The sequence below is a fragment of the Apodemus sylvaticus genome (assembly GCF_947179515.1).
Source record: "Apodemus sylvaticus chromosome Y unlocalized genomic scaffold, mApoSyl1.1 SUPER_Y_unloc_2, whole genome shotgun sequence".
NCBI classification, from domain to species: domain Eukaryota; kingdom Metazoa; phylum Chordata; class Mammalia; order Rodentia; family Muridae; genus Apodemus; species Apodemus sylvaticus.
In genome coordinates, this window is record NW_026262996.1 from 471,903 (window position 1) to 480,705 (window position 8,803).

Consider the following 8,803-nt stretch of genomic DNA (forward strand, 5'->3'; position numbering starts at 1 on the left):
AAGCCACCTTGGAATGCATCAGGAAGATGGGCGCCCTGGACTCCTGGATAGAGCAGATTGTGTGAGTCATCCAGCAGATCTCCCCATGAAAGGGCCTGGTGCTCACCCACCCCAGTCACTAGGCGGTCCAGTTTTGAGGCACAGGGGAAGCAATCCCATCCTGCCACCAGCTGGGTGGTGCAAACTATGAGGGCCCTGCCGCACTGGTGGAGAGGACATGTCAATATTTAGATTTCCTTCCCACCCACCCTCATCCCCCGCCCCTGTCAGCACGCACCCAGGGCGCCCCAGCTCACCAACATCCTCCCGAAGTACTCTCGATTCAGTGAAGCCAGGGTGCACACTTCCCAGGCACACTATGGTCTTGGTCATCTACTATAAGAGCAGCCTGGGTATGGGGTGCAGCCCAGCCCCTCCGTCCAGAGCAGGATGCCACCAGATGCCTATTCCAGATGCCTACTCCAGCCTGGCCAAGCGTCACTACCACCAGCGTCACGTTCCCTGCCCATACTGGGCTGTACACCACTTCCGACCACAAGCCGGTGGCTACAGCACCTGGGGCGCACCCATTACAGGTGTTGGGTACCCGGGGTCCCACGTTTACTGGCGACGGGTCTGTCCAGGCTGTGCTGGCAGGGTCCAGGAACAGCCTCAGTGCTGACTTGTTGGAGCTGGGCTCCGAGGTGCCCTGGTCTGCAGCTCCACTGGCACACAGCAGGGACTCGCTGCAGAAGGCTGGTCTAGAGGCCTCCTCTCAGCACGTGACTTTCTGGGCCGGCCCCAGCAGGACCAACTCTTCAGCAGTGGCCCAATCAGAGCCCTCAAAAATGCAGGTCCCCAACATGGTCACCGCTGCGAGGTGTGCCGCACACATCCTTCACTATGGGAAGAGTGCGCATGTGCTGCGGAGCCCCAGACAGCTGTGGGGCCCTCGCACCCCGCACAGCACCAGCCACCGAGGGCCTGGAGACGAAGGAGGGCAGTGCAGGCCCACACCCGCTGGATGTGGACTATGGCGACTGGCTCCGAGTGCAGGTGCCCTCCACCTGCTGATCTAAAGCACTTGCTGCTGCGCGGTAAGTCTGGGCAGTACAGCAGCAGCGTGGACCTGGACAGCCTGTGCACCAGTGTGGAGCAGAGTCTGCGAGGGGCCACTGAGCAACACAGGAATGACATGAGCCACAAAGGTGCCAATGGAGACAAAGCTGGCAGGGACAAAAGGCAGATCCAGACCTTCCCGGTGACTGTCCACAAGAATAGCTGGGATGAAGAGAAGAGAGAGTCTCAAGACTTACTCCCCATATGCCTTCCAATTCTTCATGGAACAACACGTGGAGAATCTCATCAAAACCTACCAGCAGAAGGTCAGCAGGAGGCTAGAGCTGAAGCAGGAAATGGCCAAAGCTGGACTCTGTGCAGGTATGTTGAGTATTTGGCTGTGAGGTAGACAGCTTACAATAGAGGGTTAGAATGGAATTATAATGCCTGGTTTTTGTGCACTGAACATACAGATGGACCTTGGCTTCTCTGTGTCATTGTTGGAGAACTAGCTAGGATAAAGGAAAACAGACACTGTATTAATTCAATGCATTCATTTATATTAATTTTCATTTTTACAGGATGTTTGATTCCAATTTGGGCATGACAAATGCCCAATTTAATTAATTAGGCCAGACAAAGTAGGCTTTTGTTTGCTGGACTTCGTTTGGTAGGTTGACATCTGGACCTTGGTAGTCAGTCTCAGGAGGAGGAAGTGGCCGTATGAGGAAGTAGATCTTGTTGGCTTGCTTTAGGAAAGGTAACCTAATGAGTTTTAGCAAAGCGGAGGGAATGGGGGGGGGGGGGGGAAGGGTAAGCCTGTCACAATACCCTTCAGTATCTGTCTCCGCAAACTATGGCTTTAAGCTGTCCAGAGCACATAATTTCAAACTTTCGGTCTACTTACAGTGAACTGTAGTGAGGGTCCAGACCCTCAGCACTCAACTAGCCTGACCCCACAGAGCTCTACTCAACAGAACGCACATGTTTCCCTATCTAGAGTACAAAGTGTCTGAAGGTCCTCTGACATCCTGCATCTCACTACTTCTGGTTGTCCCAGGCTGACAGCATCTGATGGTCCAAAGGACACAGCATGTTTCTTCCCAGAGCTGTCAGTGTCTAAATCAGTAAGAAAATCCACACTGTCAGACTGTAACACATCTGAACAACTAACTGACTGAGGCCATACTATCTCAACTTGTGATTTGGACAGTAGAGCCCTTTGGCCACTACTTAGTGGACCTAGGGGGCAAGTTAATGCAGTGTTTCAGAAAAGTCAGATACTTCTGACTGTTTTCAGTTAAGCACTGTGGAATCTGCACAGCCAAGCACTCTCAACTCTCAACTGACAAGCCCTTGGCCTTGCTGCTCCCATTTACCAGCAGGAACCCTGGAGGCTAACTTTCCTGGACTGGTTGTTTGCCCACAATTTCCTAGGAGATAACAGGCTGGCTGAAGTGGTGTGCTCTGGTCGTCTTATTCCCAAAAGGACTGTCATGTGTCCTTAAAGGCCCTTAGGCTGGCGAGGGACTCTGACCCCAGAAGCTAGAGAGACACTTGCCTCACCTCCTTTCAGGTCATTGCAGAAGACCTCTGGCTCAATCTCCTGCAGTAATTCTTGTCAGACAGAAGAAGACTGGAAGGAGAGCACATGAGACCCTGCCTGAGCTGCCTTGCTTATGAGAGTGTGCAGAGCTCCTGACACATCCGGACTTGACCACATTGTCCAGAAGATGTGCAGTGTGTTCAGGGGCCATGTAGGAACCAGTTTTATCACAGGCAGTGCACCTTCAGAGAGTGCAGTGCCATTGGGCAAAGAATCTCTTAGTTCAATGGATAGCGGATGGCCTACCAAGTTGGCCTCTAGAGGTATAGAGTGTTTTGGTGTGGGGAGCAGAAGGTGCATAACCCTGGGTCAGGGAAAACACATTCCTGATTAGTGTCTCCTGGGAGTTACCTGGACAACCATTCATCCATGTTCAAGGCCTGGCCTCATGCCTCTCTCAGTTTGCCTCAAGAACATACCAAATCATCTGTCAGTTTCCCATCTGGCCAATCATTGGTGTCTACATACACAAGCTGGTTGGCATTCAGCAAGTTGAAATGACTTTTACTTCGGTTACTTGGCCCACAAAACAGAAAGCAATTAAGAAGATGCTTCTGACTGGTAAGCTGAATATAATAGGGTGAATGTTCTCCCAAAGATTTAGATGCTAATAGCAGTGTGGTAGTGGATATTTCAGAGGCAAGATCTCTTAGTAAGCACTGACTGCTTACTGGTCCTCCTCTAGCTATTGTGATCCTTCTTGTGTGAATTCCTACCAGCGTGACAAGATGGCCATGAGGCCAATACAGCTACATGCCTTTGTATGAGCCATTCCCATGCTGCTTGGACTTTCTGCTTCAAAACTGCAAGGAAAACAAAAGATATATTTTAGTAAATAGTCAGTCTCACACATTTCCTCTTACTAACAAAACATAAACTAATACAGGGAATCTCCTAATCCCTCTGGTTTTTCCTAGACGGTTTCCCATTTCTACAATGGAAAATAATTCCTTTGCTCCATACTACCTGACAGTGTTTACAGTCACTTCCATAGTCCACATAGCTCACAAACACAGCCAACCACTTTAATAAGAGGTCCAAGAAATCAGTAATCTCTTCTCAGTTTCCTCAGAGTTTGGGGTAAATCCTCCCGTGCCTGACTGTAAGGCAGAGTTCCTCTCTCTGTACCAGAACTTCCATCTCCCTATTTCCTGCCTATGTTAATAGGCCAACAGCGTTTTTGTGTCATAGTAATCGGTACGTGCATACCATGCATGTCCTTCTAGGTCTGAGTTACCTCACTTAGGGTGATATTTTCTAGTTCCATCCATTTTTCTGAAAAATTCATGAAGTGAAGTGCTTTGTGCAACTGACAACCTGAGCATACCCTCAAGTAAAGACAACACAGTGAAGTTCAAGGAAACCCCAGACTTCCATATATAACATTTATGTGCTTGTTAATTAATGCATTAGCACACCTGCCCATAGACTCTGTTTGCAAAGCATTTTGCATCCTTGGCTTCTTTAAAAGCAAAGGCATCCCCAACTAATATGTCTTTATTCTTTGGCTTCCCTTGATGTTAGGAGTTAAAATCTGCAGCACTGCAGGAGCCAGACAAGAGTTTTACTATTGAGCCCCCCATCCTAACCTTATGAGTGGTACTTTTATGAACTGTCATTTTCAAAGAGTCTGCCTGAATGTATGTATGTATGTATGTATGTATGTATGTATGTATGTATGTATGTATGTACGTACGTATATACGTATATATGGTGTGTGTGGCACCCAGAACACAACTTTCCAAATCAGTTTTCGACTTCCATACATGCATATCCCTGGGATCAAACTCAGACTAGCTACTATGCTTTATCCTTTGATCCATGTTTCAGGAATCTGAAGAGATTCTGAAGAATCTAGACTCCTAGCTCATGAGAACATCATCCTTTACACCACACCAAAAATTTCTTTAAGGGAATAGAAAGATGGCTCAGTGGTTAAAAGCACTGGCTGCTCCTGCAGAAGAACTAGGTTCAGTTCCAAATTCCCTTGTGGTATGGTGACTTAGAACAGTCTGTAACTCCTATTTCGGAAGATGATTAAAATATAGTACCGCCCTGCCTGGCCTCTGCTCCAAGTCCCTGGTGGGTCTCTGGCTCCCGCCCAGCACCCACTCCTTCCAAGTAACCAGCAAAGCATGATTCTTAAACTTGAGTAGTTAACCAAATATATTTGTGTATATGAAACTCCCAATTACATAATGCCAAATTACAATGATAAAGTTTTATCCCAATATTTGCAACCTCTCAACACACCAGAAACACACGGATGCCACCTGGATCTGTGTGTCTCCTCCTCTTCTCCCTCATGCAGCTCCCAGGCTCCCTTTCTCTCTCTCTGCCCCTCCCTCTCTTAGCTCCCCTCCTCTCTGCCCTCCCTCCAATCACTGGCCTCTCACTGCCTCAGTGTGAATGGATAGGAAATATCTTGTATCACCCTCAGGTCTCCATGAGCATGAAGCATGAATATGGTATGCATATTCATATTCTCTCTCTCTCTCTCCCTCTCTCTCTCTCTCTCTCTCTCTGCAATCACATACACATAAAATAAAAAAATTAAATCTGTTACTTTTCAGTAACTAAGAACACCAATCAATATAATCATATAGGTAAAAGTAAAGTTTTTTCAAAAAAAGTTTAAAATGTGGATAATGATTACTTACTGGAGTCTGCAGAGTAAATTAGCAAGTACTAACACAACTGTTCCTGCTAACACTTTTCACAAATGTTTAATGTTCTTCATGATACTTATAAGTGGGCAGGTGCTCTCTTGGTAATCCAAGTTTATATGGTACAGTCAAAGCCAAATTATAAACACATGACAACATAAATTTTCAATCATTGTCTTCATAATTTGGACATTCTGAACTCAGGAAAGAAGAGAGGGAGGGAGGGAAGGAGGGAGGGAAGAAGAGAGGTAGAGGGGGAGGGGAGGCAAATAAACTAGTTAATTATAGGAGTCAATATTCAGTGACTGTAACATGTATACAAATAAAATATGTGGCAATAGGTCAGGACTAGAGGTAGATATTCTGGTTATTATGATATGGCAATATAATACCAGATATAGAGGATTACAAAGATTATAGCTACTAACACTGGAAGTATATACCAAGAAATGAGAATTGTAAAAACACCTAATTCATAAACATATATAGTTGGGGAGCTCAGTGGTTAAGAACTCTGGCAGCTCTTCCAGAGGACACTGGTTCAAGCCCTAGCACCCATATTGTTAGTATTCTGTCTAAGCTCCACCCCACAATTACCTGGCAACAGTCAGGTATGCCCCTCCCCATAGACCTGGCCCACTATAAAAGGGGCTGCTTGCCTCTCCCCTTTCTCTCTCATCACTCTTGCCTCTTGGCACTCTCACTTCTCTGCCCCTCTTGGGCTCTCCTCCCCTCCCCACTCTCCTCTCTGTCTCTCTCTGTCTCTGTCTGTCTGTCTCTCTCTGTCTCTGTCTCTCTCTCTCTCTGCCTCCACTACCTTAACTCCCATCCTCTGCCCTGAATAAACTCTACTCTATACAGTGTCTGTGTGTGTTTGGTCCCTCAGGGGGAAAGGCCCTGGGCATGGGCCCACCTAGTCACCCCTTCCCCATAGTGCCTCATACTGTTCTCTAAACCACTCTGTCTTCTTATGAACCCGACACATATAGCAGCAAACAACACCCTGTAAACCCAGGTCCTGGGGATCTGTACTCTTCCTGCACATGCTACACAGACGTACATGCAGGCAAAAGAACCATCCACATAAAAAAATAAATGAGTTTAAAAATCAATAGAGTAAAGGGACTTTAACTGGCCTGAACATGGCAAGCATGGCTCTGGTACTCCATACAGCTTGAACTTGGTGAGCATGGTTCTGGCATTCGGTGCCCTTCTTCCCCATTCCCTCTGCCTTGCTAAAAGTCATTAGATTATATTCCTAAAACAAGCCACCAAGGTCTATTGCCTTATTTGGTCACTTCTTCCTTCCAAGGCTGATTACCAAGAGCCAACTATCAAAGTATTGAAGTCCAGCAATAAAAAGTCTCTTTGGCTCATCTAATTAACCTACCCTGTTAAGATTAAGCACCTCATTCAAACATGGGGCTTCCCCTTATACCCTTATAAACTGCCATTTGTCTAAGCCATGTCTGACTCCTTTATCCAGAAGTAATCCTTTGTCCTGCTCCCTTCTGGGACAAATACTCCTCCTCCCTGCTCCTCTATCTCCTGTCCTTTCTCTTTTCCCCTGCCCTTTGTTTCTCTGGGCTAAATAAATCTTTGGGCTGAGAATTTAATCTTGAGGGTCCTGAGCTGTTTGTTACTGTCCCTATCTGGTAGGGGATGGAAGGAATGAATGCAGAAAATGTATAAGTGGGTGATAACAAGCCAGATCCTCTTTCAATCCCAGGACATGAGTCTGAGAGGCCTAGTTAACATATCAAAGGAGACCTGGTCTCTAGGTTCTCCCAGCATCCCTCAGTCCCTACCCATTAAAGGGTATGGCTGATGTACACCACCCTTTATTTTGACCTCTCTTTTTAGCCTGGGGGGATTGGCTTGCCCTTCCCTGACAGGCGTTTGCTCCCTCCTTCTCTCTCTCTCTCTCTCTCTCTCTTCCCTCCCACCCCCATCACACACACACATACCAGCACACACACCAGACATTCAAATATTTTGGCTACAAAATTGGCTTTGTGTGTGTGTGTGTGTGTGTGTGTGTCTTTGTCCTCCTGGCTGCTATACTTGGTTCCTCTCCCTCTCTTCCTCCCTTCTTTCTCCCTCAAAAGGCTCAGGGTCATGAGTACTCACAACATTCCCAGATATCCCTGCCTCTGGCTATGCTCTCCCTTTTATCTACAATAAACTTTCTCATTAACCATACCTAGAAGCAGTCATGCACTTCCTTTTCTTTTTTATTTCTTTTTTCTTCATTCATCTGCTGCCCAAACTGGGAGTCGCTCCACCCACCAGATTTGATTCTGGAGTCTACCTCTTCAGCTGCTTCTTCCCTCTACCTTTTCTAACTCTATCTCTCCTCACCTACACCCTTCCGGGCTGCCCACTGCATGAGCATCTCTCATTCACACCCTTTAGGACCACCTGCCTATGGGCATATCCCTACTACTTCTTTGTGCACCTGGATAATTCTTCACACTAAGACAATTGCACCTCTCCAGTTGTTTTTTCTACCTGCCACTGTCCCCTTGTCTCTCAAGTTCTACTGGTTGTCACTACAAAGCTCCCTGCTTGGTCTACTTTCACTATGAATGCCACACCACTGTACAAGAAAGCTTCTTCTTACCCTCCCAGGGCCCCATCATCTGGAAAAGGATGCTTTTCTTCTGTGATTTGGGACAATTCTCTCTGAGAAATCTCTCTGGGACCCAAAGACAGAAACAGAGAATTTATTCTTACAAGTTATCCTCTGTAACTTGGGAGGCAGAGGCAGGTGATCTCTGAGTTAAAGGCCAGCCTGGTCTACAGATTGAGTGCTAGGACACCCAGGGCTACACAGAGAGACCCAGTCTCCACAAACAAACAAACATAAAATAAAACAAACCAATAACAATAATGACAAAAGAAAGGAAACCGCAAACTACATGCTGCTCCTGGTTTCTAACACCTATGCTCTGCCTAGCATGCACACACACACACACACACACACACACACACACACACACACACACAAATATACTTTTCCAAAAATGATGCACTTTCTCCCCAGTAAGTATTGTTACTGCTTGGTATCAAATACAATAAACACTTATTAACAGGAAAACAATCTGATTTTATTTCTCTATGTTACTCTCAATACACATGTACAGTATCCCTTCTTTTAAGCATTTTGCTGTATTTCAGAATGTGTACAAAGATAAGATGGAATAGTTAACAGGCAATTTCAAATTCATTTCCTTGAAGACTTTGTATTTTTAATAAAGTTTTGGCTAGAACAAGTCTTCTACCTTTGGTAATCATTAAAAGAAATAAAGCAATACTGTCACAGTAAATTAAGTAAGCACAATCCATATCTATATCCATATCTATGTAAATATATCACATCTACATTGCCAAACTTTTTATCACTTTTCAAAAGTCTAATATACTTAAAAATAAAACAATTAAGTGTAACTATGGGAAATACAAAAAAAGTGTTGTTTTAAGCTTAAATTCT

At 45.7% G+C, this 8,803-nt stretch overlaps 1 long non-coding RNA gene and 1 pseudogene across 1 annotated transcript; one reads left to right on the forward strand and one right to left on the reverse strand.

The window, feature by feature from the left end:
- Positions 1-452: 452 nt before the first annotated feature.
- On the forward strand, positions 453-1,442 carry LOC127676061 (serine/threonine-protein kinase LATS2-like; annotated as a pseudogene).
- Positions 1,443-1,577: 135 nt separating this feature from the next.
- LOC127676079 (uncharacterized) lies at positions 1,578-8,587 on the reverse strand. The gene is made up of 2 exons (XR_007975652.1): positions 7,934-8,587; positions 1,578-3,447 (listed from the first exon to the last, which is right to left on the reverse strand). It is a non-coding gene; the product is annotated as an uncharacterized LOC127676079 (long non-coding RNA).
- Positions 8,588-8,803: the final 216 nt, after the last annotated feature.